A 14572-nucleotide genomic window follows, 5' to 3' on the forward strand; every position below is an offset into this window, starting at 1 on the left:
TTCAGCAAAAGAAGCTTAGGTGTAGACCTCAAACACCTTGGGGAGAGTGGCACCTCTGACATGCTGTATGAACCAATCGTTGATATGGAGTGTGAACAGAGACCTGTTTTCCACCCTTTGAAGCAGAACACATGAATGTTTGACCAGCCTCCTATTCCTTTGTGTAAAATGGCCAGGCACTTTAAACCTTGCTGTCACCATGGTTCACTGTATCACTAGGCAAGCATGCCAGGATGTGTCTCCTTTTTTCCCAATAGGCTGGGACCCCATTTCGTTTGTAGTGGTTCAGAGCCAGACAGTGGGGGAGACATCCAGTAAATCTGCTGTGTTCAAGTCCCAGTGGAGCTTACTGTCCCAGTGCTAATCCATTTCTTCACTGCTCTTCGGTGTAAAATGCCCCAGTCTACCTGCTAAGGTGGTCGGTGACAGTGGATGCTCGGTCAGGCATCTACAATGATAGACTGCTCTTGAACTGAGATCACTTTGAATTATTGGGAGATGATGCTCCTGGGATGGTGTTTGCTTGGGAGAAGGCCCTCCAGGGTAGCTCCCCGAGCTTGTGCCATTGCAGGGTAGTTTATACACCCAGGGCACTCAGAGCTGGGACAGGGTTTCTGAGTCCCATAGTCCCCCTCAGTGTTTTGTTGCTACCTGTTATGATTCTTTAGGGAACATGCAGAAAGATTGTCTTCCAAGTGTGTGATATATGTGTGTCTAGAGGGAGTGAGTTTGTTCTCTGCTGATAATCATGTTGACATCCAAGGGTGTTTTGGAAGAGGAAACTAGCTCATCCAACAAATCACACTTTAGCTCTGGAGGAGCAACTGCTTTGGACTTTACTCAGGCCTGGTGCAAATTCTTTGCCTGTTGTCTTGCACTGCCATGACTCTGCATGGAGAGCATGTCCTTTCTCATCCAGAGAGAGAGGTTTGTGTGGGACTTTCCTGGGTGTTTCCCAGAAAACAATCTATCCCTTTGATGGAAAGGTTGTCTTCTTCTCCACTGAGGTCCAGTTAAGTGCCTGAGGTTTAATGATGCATGAAGAGCAAGGTAGATGTTAAATCCATGATCACACAGCTCCACAACATACGTACTTTGTATGGAAAACCACACAGCTAATGATGTACAAAGCACAGGGTTCTGACTTGGTCTTAACACAGACCTCAATGTAGATTCTGGAGTATGTTCTGCAGGTGAAGCCCATCTCAGTATTGCAATGGATTGATGTAAATAGTTCCACTGCCAGCCAAAAGTCTAAACACCATAGTATGTTTATGAGTTATTCTAATGCATAGAAACACAATTATGTGGTCTAATATATTGGGATGGACTCTTAGATGGTATATAGTATCAATACAAATCAGTGTCTGCCATTATAAATTGCAGGGCCTCAAATACCCATTACCCTATTGCTAAAAAATAAATAAATAAAAATAAGACAGCAGGAAATTGGGAAGAGGATTCACCAGACTACTTTGCATTAAGTTTTATTAAACTTCCTCCTGTAACATCTTCACTTTGATCTCTTCTCTGCCCAGTTTCAGATCCCAGCTCCTGATTTCCACCAAGGAAGGTATGCAGGGAAGCTGGGTGCCTGCACTTTTTTTTTTAAGCTTTAAATGTTCTTGTGCTCTCAATTCCGGATAATGCTGGATCCCTTTTATCCAGCCCCTCCTCTTACCCTTTCAAGTGAAAAGAAGACTCCTGTGCCCCCCCATCAAAGTTAAAGGGAGGCTTTAGAGAGGGAGGCTCAGCACGCTGGGGCTCTTGAGCCTGTGTTTAATCTCTTTTCCCGTTCCTGTGTGCCTCTGTGGCTTCCCTGCCAGTTTCTTTGTTGCCGAGTTTCTCATTTCCTTTTATTTGTGTGTGCGGGAGGTTGCCAGGCTTGCTGGAATGCAGCTGAAGTCATCCTGGGGGGACGCGCCTTGTCCCCTACCCTGGGTTATACATGACCTGCCTCGTCCTGCGCTCACCCGCCCTGGGGAGCTGGAGTGGGCTTGCCTGGCTGCAGGCAGGAGGTGAGCCAGGGAAAGCAGCAGGGCAGGACAGGTACCCACCTTGCTGCTGCAGCTGGCTCATGCAGCCTCATGCAACACCATGCAGGGTGTGGACGAGAAAGGAGGTCAAAGGGAAAGGGATTGAGGGAGAGCACCTTGACCTCTGGGCTGCTGTCCTGCCTGGGGAAGGAGCAGAGACGTGTACAGCCTTTGGCAGGGGAGGGGGACCTGCTCTGTCTCAGTTCCTGCCTAACCTCAGCTGACCTCAGTGCAGTGCCTCGGCTCCCACCACAGCTGCCCTGCTCCACCAAGTCATGCTGGGCTGAAGGTGTGGCCTTTGTATGCTGGGATTTGCTCCCAGGAGCAATACAGGCTGTGTTAGGCTCCAGAGGGAGAGAGCTTGAATTGGACTCATCCACTGGGGACTGTGAATGCTGCTCCAGAGCTAGACATGGCTCCAAGGAATGCATTGGTCTTAACAAGCATCAGTAGAGACAGAGTTTGTGTTCATGTTATCTGCAGTTCCTTCATCATGGAACTGATGGGATGTCTCTCAGGGAACCTGTAAAGGGGACGTACTGGGTGGAATGAGACACGGCAGAAGCACAAATTCACTGGTGCAGTTTGTCTCAGCTTTCCCTACATCTTGTCTCTCCCACAAGAATGGAAAGACAGGTGATGTTGCCAAGATTTTCACCCCTTCAAGGCCATATGGGTGCAGTTTGGCACATGGGGTGTCCTGCTTTCAGCTGGGATAGAATTAGTTTTCTTCCTAGTAGTACCATTCATTTCTCCCTGAAGCAGTTGTGGTGAACTGTAGCTCTGACAGCATCCCATGAAATTAGTGTTAACATCCTATTTGCTAGGTTGCAGAAACCAAAGAACAGGGAAAAGCATGAGACTGTGCCCAAAGCTGGACAACTTCGGAACTACCACCTTTGAGATTGCTCCACAGCCTTTAGAAATTCCCTGTACTTCGCTGTGGTCCACTTCACCACTGTCTCTTGACACTAGAGATAGACCTTGACCCAGCAAAGGAACAATCTCATTCTGGTTTCCTAGTCCTTGCTGAGTTTCATCTGAATTCTTGGTAAAGCTTAGCAAAGGTGTTGTCAGAGCTATGAGTACGTTGATAGGCCTTAATCATTCTGACCAGTCTCATCTGGGACCTCTACACATGGGCCCAGGGCTCTATTTCAGCTTGTCCCTGTGCCTTCAGTCTCTGACTGTATAATATTGGAGGAGTGTCTGTCTGTGGATCAGCCACTGTTGTACCTGCTATGAGTCTTGTTAATCCAAACTCCAACGTATGCATTGACTTCCCAGCTTGACCTTGGTCCTGCCTTGTTGTGGTATGTGACATGCTGAAACTAGTGGTTCCTCGCTAGAGCAACAGTGATAAGAGCTTTGTCCTGGCATGGTCTCCAGCAACAAGCATGCTCCTTTTTGTTTCTTCTGAAGGCCTGGCTGGGGCATGCAAAACTTGCAGCCTGTAGTACTTCAGTATTCCATGCTGTTTTCATTTGGTCTTCATTCTCCTTGTTTGCTTTGTATCAAACATGTTCTGTGGGAGAAAGGTGGTCTTTCCAGGTGGTGTTTATGCAGACACTCTCTAAGGATGTTTTGATCACAGTGCTTCAAGAGAGAAATCTGGAGAAGGATCTCATGCCAGACTAACCCACAGGCTAGGTCAGGTCTGTTGAAATATTGCTTAGGGTTTTTTGGTGGTTTTTTTTTTTTGTTGTTAATGGCAGATTTTACCCTTTTGTTCTGTATTAGAAGTCTTCTAAAAATCCACTGAAAAGGTTTTTTGGCATGAGAAAAACATCTGTGGGAAGAAGTGAGGGCTTCATTATTTGAGAGAATTGTGAAATTGAGTGGGAGAATTGCTTGACGTTAGTTTCAAACCCCTACAGATAGATGTACACCAGAGGTAGGTCAAGACAGGTAGGTGGAGACTCTCTACTGTATGTGGATATTTGTGAGTAAAGAAACAAATGTACATATTTTTAAATGTGTTTTCCCTGCCTTTTGATTTTTGGTTCAGTAGGGCCTGCTAATAGGTTACTTTTGGCTTGTCCTGTATTGTAAGGGAAGAATGCGTTATCTAGCTTCTGAAAGCCTCAACAAACCTATCTTCTGTGGCTGTGAGTGGTTACTGCACAGACCAGAGCTGTTAGGCTCACAGACCCTCTGGCTACCAGCCAGCATGTCACTGCACCAGTATCTGCCAAATCTCCCTGCTGCTTTGTTCAAGGAGCATTTGTGCTGCCATTGTCTCTGTTCCCTCTGGACAGGCCCATGGGGTTGTGCAGCTCTGGGTTGTATAGTATCTACCTGGGTGTAATTGGGTGTAATTGTAATTTGTAATTGTTGCACCTAGAACAGTCTGCCAACATGCAACCCCAAAACTCCTGCAGGAGACCCAGAGATTGCATCACATAGCGAGGGGAAGACTGACTGTTAAATACATTGCAGTGAGCAGGGAAGAGTGTCGCTGGCTGTAAATACCCTTCTACACTTTGGTGTGGTGCTGCTATTTCAGCCCAGTGTTTAAGTATCTTTGCAGAGAAATGTTCACACTTTAAAAATTTATTCTTCCCCCCCCCATTCTCCTATGAGGTCATGGTACTTCCTTACTGTACCTGGCAGTTCCTGGATCGCTTTTGTGGAGGATTCCTCCAATACTTCCACTACTTTTTAAAATGAAAAGCATGTTTCCTTAACTAAGATATTGTGAAGCAGGCTTCTGATAAAGCCAGTGTCATATTCTTGTGCTAGAAACACTTTTATCCAAGCATTTCTCAAGCAGTTTCAGCTTTTACTGTATCTATCTACTTTATTTTATTTTTTTTTTTTTGTTCTATCAACTTCAAATCTTTTCATTCATGGTTTTCTTCACCAGGATGAACTGCTATAGGATGGCAGAGCAGAAGGAAAGCACATCATCTAAACACTCTGAATCTCTCCTGCTGCTGCTTGGCATCCACATATACTGTCTATTGCAAGAGAAGAGCCAGACCTGGAAACAATCTGCTGAGGGTTTCAGATTCTCTCTGTTCCTCTCTTCCAGTCCATTAGGCCAGAAAGGAAATGGCAGTCAACAAGTTTTTCATCTGGAAGTGTTGTCCTGGGATTTCCCCAGATTTTTACCCCAGCTTGAGCTGAAAACCAGTTTCCAACTATCAGTCATTCTTGGCTGAACCTCTATTCTGATTTTTCAGAGCTGATTTCCGCCCCCTGCCCCTATTATAATACCTCCTTTGCACTCATTCTGGATGTGGTTGGATCAGGCTGCAAGACAGGTCAGGTTCTTACTTGTGCTAGTTACTACTGTGACTGGACACAACTTGGTCCTAATCTGTGACATAATTATGCCTTGAAAAAAGGGAGGAGTTTTTGCAGACGATTGGCTTGGGCCTATTTCTGATCAATATTTTCATTATTTTGATAATAAAATGGAAACCAACCAGAGAGGTAGCAAGCTGGAAGAAGGTTGCAAGTCTGTTGAAGGACTTGAAGTAGCATATGCTGGAGAAATAAACTCAAATTAGGCAAGTAATATGCAGTAGATGCAAAAGGCCTGTGTGACTAAGGAATGGGGTAAAACTGGTGCACTGCCTAGGAGGGAGGGCAGATCTCAAATTGAGAGTGAGTCAGTGATGTTGCACTCTTGCAATAAGGATATGTTTGGGTCTGGAGCCTATCAGTGCCAGTGTCACTGCTGAGATCCAAGAGGTCCCTGCAGCTTTCTGGTGTGCTGCACTGGAGTCTTGTCTGGTGCTGAAGGCTGCCATAGAGCTGGAAACAAGAGCCTCTGAGGGAAGGTTAAGGAACTGCTTTATGGGAAAGTAGAGGAGAAGACTATGGGTGTAAAATACTTGGTTTCCCAGTGTAAATGAATGATATCAAGAAATAGGTAAATTACCATTTTCTATGCCCATCTGCTAATAAGCAGAAAGAGGTATCCCTAGAATGGAGGGAGACTGTGTAGTAAAAGACCTTGCTAACTCACGGAGCATAGAAGCACCAGTAGAGATTACCACACAGCTGCTGAGATCTTGGCTGGAGGTGTTTCAGAGTATGTCAGCCAAGGATGGTTTGGATGTATTTGTCTCAACAGGGAGGTACCCGGGTCATTGTGTTGCTTTTCCCCAGCTTATGTTTATGCATTTCTCTTCATCCTTCTCATCTGCCTGGAAGCTGACAGGGCAGTGAGAACTTCAAAGGAATTTGTACTTTGAGGTTTTTTCTTTTTCCCCATGGAAAACCTCCAGAATCAATGAAAGCACATAGCACATGCTATGTATTCCCCCAACAGAAAGCAAAACTAACTAGCTATCTGATCCTAAATGCTTTGAAATTTCCTGGTTGGAAGATGATTGATTATCAAACTACTATTACCTGGTGCAACAGAGATCACAGCGTCTCTCTGGTGCTGGAAAACTAAGGATTAAACTGGCACCTCCTCGGGGAGGGATCCATTGGGACAGGTGTCCTCAGCAAAGGGGCAGTGCAGTATGCACATGGCACTTCCACCAGCTCCTGTGTTCCAGCCCATGCCACTGGCAGCTCGGAGCTCAACCCCTCTCTCTGTAGCCCTGGCATATGCATGGCTCGTTAGCAGCAGCCTGGCAATCAGGAGAGCCTGCTATGGCAGCAGCTGCTTTTCCAGAGTTGTCCCATGTGCAGCAGCGCAGGGGCTGTTTGCCAAGGTGAGGCACTCCCTGCAACTGGTTGAGATGGAGCCTGCGGAGAGGAGGTTGGTCTTCAAATGCAACCAACTGGAGCAAACTTTGCTTCCTTGCAAAGTGCTTCCACATTGCACTCCTGCCTGCCCTCCTAGTCACCCTGCTCCCTGATGTATATGCAGCCAAGTACCAGGGAGCAGATGGAGGAAGAGCCATCTGGCTTCTACCAAGCTCATTCCCAGGCTGGAGCTGGGGGAGCTGCTGGAACAAAGGATGGCATTGCTTGGGAGCACCTGGACTAGGGAGTTTTTGAGTACTGTAGGAGTCTTAAGCTTGCTTCTGCCAAGCTCACTGGCTTCCCAGCAGCAGGTTTCCAAAGCTAGAGAGCTCATGTGTGTTCCCTAATAGCTGGGCTGTGGGATCTAGCCACTGTCCCTGCCTAGCAAACTTCTGGACCTGTGCGAACCACAGCCCATTTTTCCCCTCCTTAGCCCACACTGCTGCCCTTGTGGTAGGACCATATGGGCCACAGTCATGCGTAAGACACCATTCTTTGACATGGCTGAAACAGGCAGACCCTGTGGTGCCAGCTGAGATTTTCCTGGCTCAGGTTCTGCTTCGTTCCATGCTAGCTCCACACAGTCAGGCTGCATGGGGCTAGTCACCAGGGAACATGGGCTGGCAGAGATGAATAGAGGATGTGAACAGTTCCCTTGGTGCCCTTTTCCCTCAGTCTTGTTTCCCTCTCAGCAGGGGGAAGCAGTCTCTGCGTGGTCCTCTGCCGATTGCATCGGGGAAAGTCATTAAAAAGAATTAAAAAGGAAACAGAAAGAGAGGGAAGAGGGGAAAAAAAGATTAACTGAACAGCCCCAAACAGTTACAAACTCAAACAAAAGAACAATGGGATCTTCCTGCTCAAAGCCCTGGCCATCCTCACCCAGCAGCAAATGACAGCAGCGCTCCAGTGACTTACTGGGAGAAGGGAGGAAGGCTTTGGCTGTGTTTCTGCTGGGGCAGTAGTGACCTGGGTTGTGGGGCTGGTTGTTCAGATGGGAAAAAAAATTAAAAAACCCCACCAGAATTAGATTAATTGAACAAGTTTGACTCCTCCATCTGCTGAAATAGGCAATGGCTCTGTATCCTGGCTTTTGGAGAAGGAATAGTGTGTAACATACCTGTTCTAGAGAGCATTGTCTCTCCTCCGCTTTGTTCTGGGGAAGTATCAGCCTCTGCTAGCAACTGCTCCAGCTAGGGAGCAAAAGAGTGGGATGGAGCTCCTCGTTCATCCTGTCGTGTCTCCCAGCAGCATTTGAGCTCCAAGGCTGTGGATGTGTCTGGTCTGGGAAGATCTGGTTTATAATCCAAATTCAGTACCACAAAGATTTTTCCCAAACTAGTTGCCTAAATTTTGAGTCTGTCATGAAATGCAGAAGTCTGGGCTCTTTCAGATGCCAGCCACTCATTGGGTCTGAATTGTGACTGGAAATGAGCAGTCATTTCTTAAAGGCTTGATGTTTGAGTTCTGGATGAGTGCTTGCAACCTGGAGTCTGTAAAACACTATGGAGGGTCGTACCAGGATCCTCACCATCTTCACTTCCCTCAGCTGCTTCTTCAACGCCAGCCTCTTCCTGCCTGAACATATATTTTCAGGGCTCTGGGCAAAAGCAGAAACTTTAAGATAGCAGTGAGATAATTTTTGCTGCAGTCAGAGCAGCCTGAAGACTGACAATGGAAATGGTGATGGGAGAGCATGGCAGAGCACTGACTCCGAAGATTAGTTGTAGAGTCTCATTCTGAAGTTCTACAGGCCACACACTTGCCTGGGTCTGACACAGTCCCTGGTTCAGGTTCCTTCTCAAACCATCATAGAAACAGCAGCATTTCCACTGCGTTTATTTCTGCACGTTGGAGCTCATCTTCAAATGAGTTGGATTTTCTCACACACTTGTTGTGTGAGAAAATCCACACTATTGGCCCCAGGAAAGTTCCTGAACCATTTTCATATTAGCCCTCTTTGCTAAGAGTTTCACTGAGGTAGTTCGCAGCTGCAGATGTTCCTGTGCATTGGTTACGAAGGCTTAGGCTACAACTGTTACAGTAATCCTTAAACCTAGCATGGTGGCTCCCTGTGAACATCACGGATATGCTTGTTTACGTCTCACCTGGCATACCACAAGCTGAGGCAGAACCTGAAGGGGTTCTGCTAATGCTGGGGAGGTTTGGATCATATACTGAAATAGGTTTAGCTTCTGTGCAAAGTATGCTTTTCATTGGTGGCGCATTTAATAGCTTACATTAGCGTATTTATATGTATATTCTAGCATCTACTATATGTTAATATGTCTCTCTGCATTTATATGCCTAAATGTATTCTGGGTATAACTGTATATCTTGTTAAAACTTGCAGTTTTATCTTTTTACAGATTACCAGTATTGGGTTGAAATGCTGTCACTTTAATGCACTCACAGTTGATTTCTAGTCCAGTGGCTGATCCTGTGGAAAAGTATAGTCCCCAGACCTAGGTGAGGTAAGCGTATTTAGTGGCGTGTTTCTGGGGTATGTTGTGAGGTGTTGCATTGTTACGTTGTGCACTGGGTGCATCCCCAGGGGTGTTTCTGTGGGGTGTTCTGAGGCATTCACTCTGAGCGTCACCATGGGGACAAGCAGGGGAAGGAACACAATTTGTATTTCTTAGTGTTGTGTGATTGTACTCTCACAGCGCCTCTGAGTGAAGGTGCATGATGAACTACACACCTCTGTCCTGTATGTTTCTGTATGACAATAATATGCACTCACACATGCACTCTCACACACAGGCACACACCCTCCAGGCTCCAGTGCGTGTAGGAGAGTGTGTGTGTGTGTGTGTGAATGCTATTTAAATAAAAAAGAAAGGAAGTGAATCAGGGTCGTTTCCATTTTAATTGTAAAACAGATAAGCACTAAACACTTTGAAAAAGTAAATGACTTGAGAATAATTACTATCTATTACTCTGCGTCCCAGGGGGGCAGTTGGAGGAGCCCAGATGGCTACAAAAATGGGATTTAGCAGAAAATTGAAGACATTATTCACCGTAACACATTATCAATTACCTTCATATCAATTACAATAACCTTACATTAGAAGAAGGGCCAGGAGACTATCTTCAGCCCCCAGCCTGAATAGTAATTGCACTACCCCTATGGATGTTGTGTGTGTGTGTGTGTGTTAGAGGGTGGGGGGCACCACTGGGTTGTGCAGGGGTTCTGGCAGCTCCCACTGCTTGTGGGGGAGAGGATAATAATGGCTCAGGGTAGTTTCTCCTCCCCCCCCTACGGTCACCTCATGGAAGGTTTTTCTCTGTCCTGTTTGTGTGGTCTAATAGCTCGAAGGGCAGCTAATGTGGCTGTTTCCAAGAAATTCTGCTTGGCTTGTCATTTGGGAAGTTCAGAGTCTCTGCGCAGAGACCGCTGTTTCGCACCAGTGTCCTCTACTTTCCTCTTCCCCCTCTCAGACATTTCATCCAAGCTGCTCAGTTTATTAGTGGGGCTGATACGCAATCTGAGGTCCTTTTTTGTAGGACCTGTGTTTCCTGGTGTAGCGATCTGCCTCCCTCCCACCCTGTGCAGGAGGTTGGAGCTGCTCCCTCTGCCAGACCCAGATGGGGCACCAGCTCATGCTTCCTGTAAACACTCACAGAGAGGTTACAGAAGGCTTTGGATGGGATATAGAGATGAACCAATGAAAATCAATTTTTGAAACAAAAATCTCTCCTCCTTCTTTTCTCCAGGGATGGTGGAAGGTGTCTTAGGGAGGAGCAGTACCAAGGCTGCTTCAGCAGGCTGGTGGCATGAAGGTAGGTCTAAGGACATCTTGTGGCCTGTGCCTGTCTCTTGTTGCCAGCTGGGATAGCCCTTGGAGCTGGGGGTAGGTCAGTGCTTCTGACTGTAGCTGGCTAATGCTTCTGGCTTGCCATGATGCCATTCTGAAATTCCATCTCCTGGATCTGGGTTTGATCCGACTCACCTGAGTATTACACATGCAACACGAAGATCTAGGTGTTGTAGTCTAAAGTCTGCTACAGTCCAAAATAAGTCTGCTACAATCCAAATAGGTTTCATTGCAACAGCGTCCTGGCCTATGTGCAAAAGTGCATGTGGAAGACAAGCTTTCAGACACATCAGGGCACTTATGAGTTAAACTATTGGTGACACTCCCTCTAGCCTCCCCCCTTTCCCAAATATGCAGTGGAGTGTCCAGTAGGTTAGTGCAGAGAGGACTAATTGCTATTAAAAGGCTTTAATCTGGGAGATTAGTGCTGGCTCCAGGCGGTGTTTGCACACGAAGGAGACGTTTCCGATGAGATGAACTAGAATTCGTCCCTGCTGTTTTGTTGATAGAAAATCATCTTCCCCTTGGTTTTTTCTCTTTATCTCTGTCTCTCTTGCTTTCTTGCTCTCTCCGATCATTTGCTTTTGCCTCTTCCTTGAAGTTGAGCTGAGAGCTTTATTGTTTTTGAGAATAGCAGTCTTCTTGGACCTTTGGGGTCGGTTGTCTTTGGACATACGTAGACACAAGAGTGAATGTGTGTGTAGATGTGATCAGAGTTTCCTGCTTCAAAGAGACCTTCAGAAAATAGATCCCGATCAAGAGAAGTAATGATAATATATTTTCCCATTGCTTGCTGTTGAGTCTCTTGTGAGTCAATGAGGGGCCTGCAGAACCCTTGCTATAACATGGGTCAGCCCAGACCCCTTCTCCTGGGCAAAAGCTTGCTCTAGGGAGCATCAGGAAGAGGTGTTGCAGGCTGAACACCCTGCAGAAGTAATTAGTGGGAGGTAATTAAATGATTACATATGGGAAGGTATGGAGCATTACTGGACCTCCGGCATGACCCAGGATATGTCACTATTGACTTTGATGAACATTGGATCAAGCTCAATGGAAATTAATTTGATAACATGCCAGATGTGTCCAGAGAGCCTGTCCATGAAGGAGACACATTTGACCTGGGAGCACAGAAATCTTTGTGCTACACTTGCTGGAGGATCCAAAAGCAGAGGTGCTTATTCTGAATTCACTGTTATCAGAAATCCAAGACAGTCTCTCAAGTCTGACTATCTAGACAGATAATCCCTGCTGCTCCTAGTGTCCAGCTGGCATTTTCACAGGCTCCTCAGGACATTAAGTGCCAATGTCCCTTTGGCAAGCACAAAGGAATAAATGGACAGTGTTTACATGTAACTTGAATGGAAGGAACTGAAGACATTGTATCCCAAAGAGAAGGATGTGTGAAAACTTCAGGAGGAAAGGAGGACTTAGGTAGAACCACAAAGTTGCATGGTCCTTCTGGCCTTGAGGATGGCCAGACAAAACCTAGGAAAGAGAAATGGTAAGAAGGAATGAATGTCCCCAAATCAATGAGGCCAAGAATCAAGAGGACAGTTGGGCAGAGGGGAGAATATTAGTCCAGGATCTGGGTCTTCCATGCAAAGAAGTCAAAGCTTTCCAAAGAGGAAGCACTTTATTTGCAAAGTGTCATACATCATTCTTCTGTGCTCTGTCTGAACATTGTGGGCTTTGCTCTTTTGCAGGATGCTGCCGGAAACTTCCATAATATTGCACCATGATTATTTTCACCATAAGTAGGTATTTTTAGGAGGTGTAAATCAGACACTGGGAGCAGAGAGGGCAAAATTAAGTCACCTCTGTATTCCTGGGGACAGTGTGGATTTCCAAAGGCAGTTGTGGAGCCTCTTGCTTGGTGAAGTGTTATGGTGGTGTGTTGTTCTTTGTTTATTTTTTAAAGCATCTGAATTGGTTATGAAGCGTCACAGCATGGGTCCTCTTAGGAATTTTATATAAAGGTATTTATTTCTTTTCTTCCCTTCCTGCCCCTGCTTGAAAATCCAGACTGTTACTGTTAGCCAGCAGGAGGGCAGACCTACTGCTCACATAAATTGCTCTAGTTCTATTGTTTGCCCTTGTTCCCCCAAGTTTGCAGATGATGCTGATGTAACCAACATAAGGATCTGGCCTCTAGCATGTGTTTGTCCCATCTGCTGTCCAGCATGTTAATTTTAGTGGAAGACACAAACTTGCACGGACTGTGATTTTAAGGAGGGGCCCTTTTGATTTTCAAGAGCCAACTGTGAAGCCTCAGGGGCCAGGTTCTGAAAGGCAGTCAATGCCAAGATCAGGAGGAGTTGGGAACTTGGGTCCTGGCAATTTCTGGCTTGTGGTCCAATACTGACAAGACCATAGGGAAGGAAGCATGTGCTAAACATTTGTGTAAAAGTACAATGATGTTAAAGATTTTTGGGTAGAAACAAACATCCTTGGGGGGAAGGACCAGGGTTGCAAAAAAGGACTCAGTTGAAATGAGCCTTGAAAAGTCCTCAGGGGGGTTAGAAATGGTGGGAAAGGGAGTATATTTCCACTGCAGTTGTCAACCAAAATAAAAATAATGATTTATTTAAAAAAATGCAACAGGTAGAAGGAATCTGTTGCTTTAGCTGATCCTCTTTATCTTTCCTATTTCAATAGGAACAGAATTATGCCAGGTAATGATTCAAGTGATTCTTCTTCCTAGTATTTAACGCTGCAAATATTTACAAATATTAGTAGCCAGGCTTCTTAACATGCCCAGAGATCTTGAAAGTCTTGTGTTTTCAGTGCAAGATTGGAAATTCCTGAGATTTTCTAAATGCTCAGAGATGATCTTAAAAATACAAAAAAAAAAAAAAAAAGACCAAAAAAAAAAAAAAAAAGATAAAACAGACAAACCAAAAACCATAAAGGTATTTTGAAAGTGTCCTGAAACTGGGAATTTAGATTCTATCTCAACTATTGTTTACTTTTGTTAATGTTTGTTAGGATACAGTTCTTGATTGTTACTGGTCTTATGCAAGTGGCTTATTGTGCATTTAGGTGGTACTGTTAGTAACTCTTCTATTTTTCTTGCATGTTTCATGAAAACTACTGAGTTTCTGAAACTCCTTGATCCTTAGAATCAGGTAAGCATATGACAATGTCAGCTGTGCTTTCATTTTGTTATCTTTTCAATGTTTCTATCTCCAAGATGGGCGTTAAATCAGACTAAATAGTTTGAGAAGCTTAAAATTCATAAGGTACTCAGGATCTATGACATTACAAAGTATTTTAATGACTTTCAGTGAACCTTCTGGTTTTAGCACATATGGCACACCATTTTTGAATGGCTTATGTTGGAAATATCACCCATAGGCTTCAGGTTACTTCCAAATACTCATGGAAACTGATCTTTTATTGTATCCACCTCACTGCATGATTGGAGCCCCAGAGGTCTGCATCTAGGGCACCTGGAAGGAGTTGGCCACTTGGTGTGTGGGGAAGTGTTTTGAGCTCTCCAGGTGCTGAACCTCTTCAACCAGAGTGGTAAAACTTCCACTTGACTTCAAAGGAGTTTGAGTCCTGTTCCACATGCAGGAGTGCAGGTCCAGTCATGCATGTGACTTGCACAAAGGTACCCTAAAAACCATGGGAGTGCATGTTTTGGGGGAGGGGACTGCATGGATTTTTAGAGAAAGCTGGAGAAATGGTGAATGGTGCAGGACCAGAGTGGGGACAAGAGAGGAAGGGCACATGGGAGATCTATAAAGGACCATTGCAGGAGGCAGGTTCCCGAAAAAGAGATTCTGATGCAGGCATTGGAATGGGAAAGCTACGTGGATGCAAGGCAGCAGGAAGCTCACTGAAAAACTAACTAATCCCTTTTCTCCAATGTGGAGCTAGCCAAGGATGGAGCTTACCTCTTCTAGTCTGCCAGTGGCTTTAGAAATTTTAAGGCAACCTAAATTAAACCTGGCCCCGATGGGTCTTCTGCCTTCCTAAATCCAATTAGCCAATCATGACTTTTCACTT

General features: G+C 45.4%; 1 long non-coding RNA gene across 5 annotated transcripts in view; it reads left to right on the forward strand.

Annotated features, from left to right (window-relative positions):
- The first annotated feature begins 9112 nt into the window (after positions 1-9112).
- Positions 9113-14572, forward strand: part of LOC115608162 — a 61566-nt gene continuing 56106 nt past the window's right edge. For all 5 annotated transcript variants that reach the window (XR_003991465.1, XR_003991468.1, XR_003991467.1 and 2 more), the window contains exons 1-3: positions 9113-9217; positions 10461-10526; positions 12265-13686. This is a non-coding gene — a long non-coding RNA (uncharacterized LOC115608162). The remainder of the gene's footprint in view (positions 9218-10460; positions 10527-12264; positions 13687-14572) is intronic.

This window comes from Strigops habroptila, chromosome 5 (assembly GCF_004027225.2).
Source record: "Strigops habroptila isolate Jane chromosome 5, bStrHab1.2.pri, whole genome shotgun sequence".
In the NCBI taxonomy this organism is placed as follows: Eukaryota; Metazoa; Chordata; class Aves; order Psittaciformes; family Psittacidae; genus Strigops; species Strigops habroptila.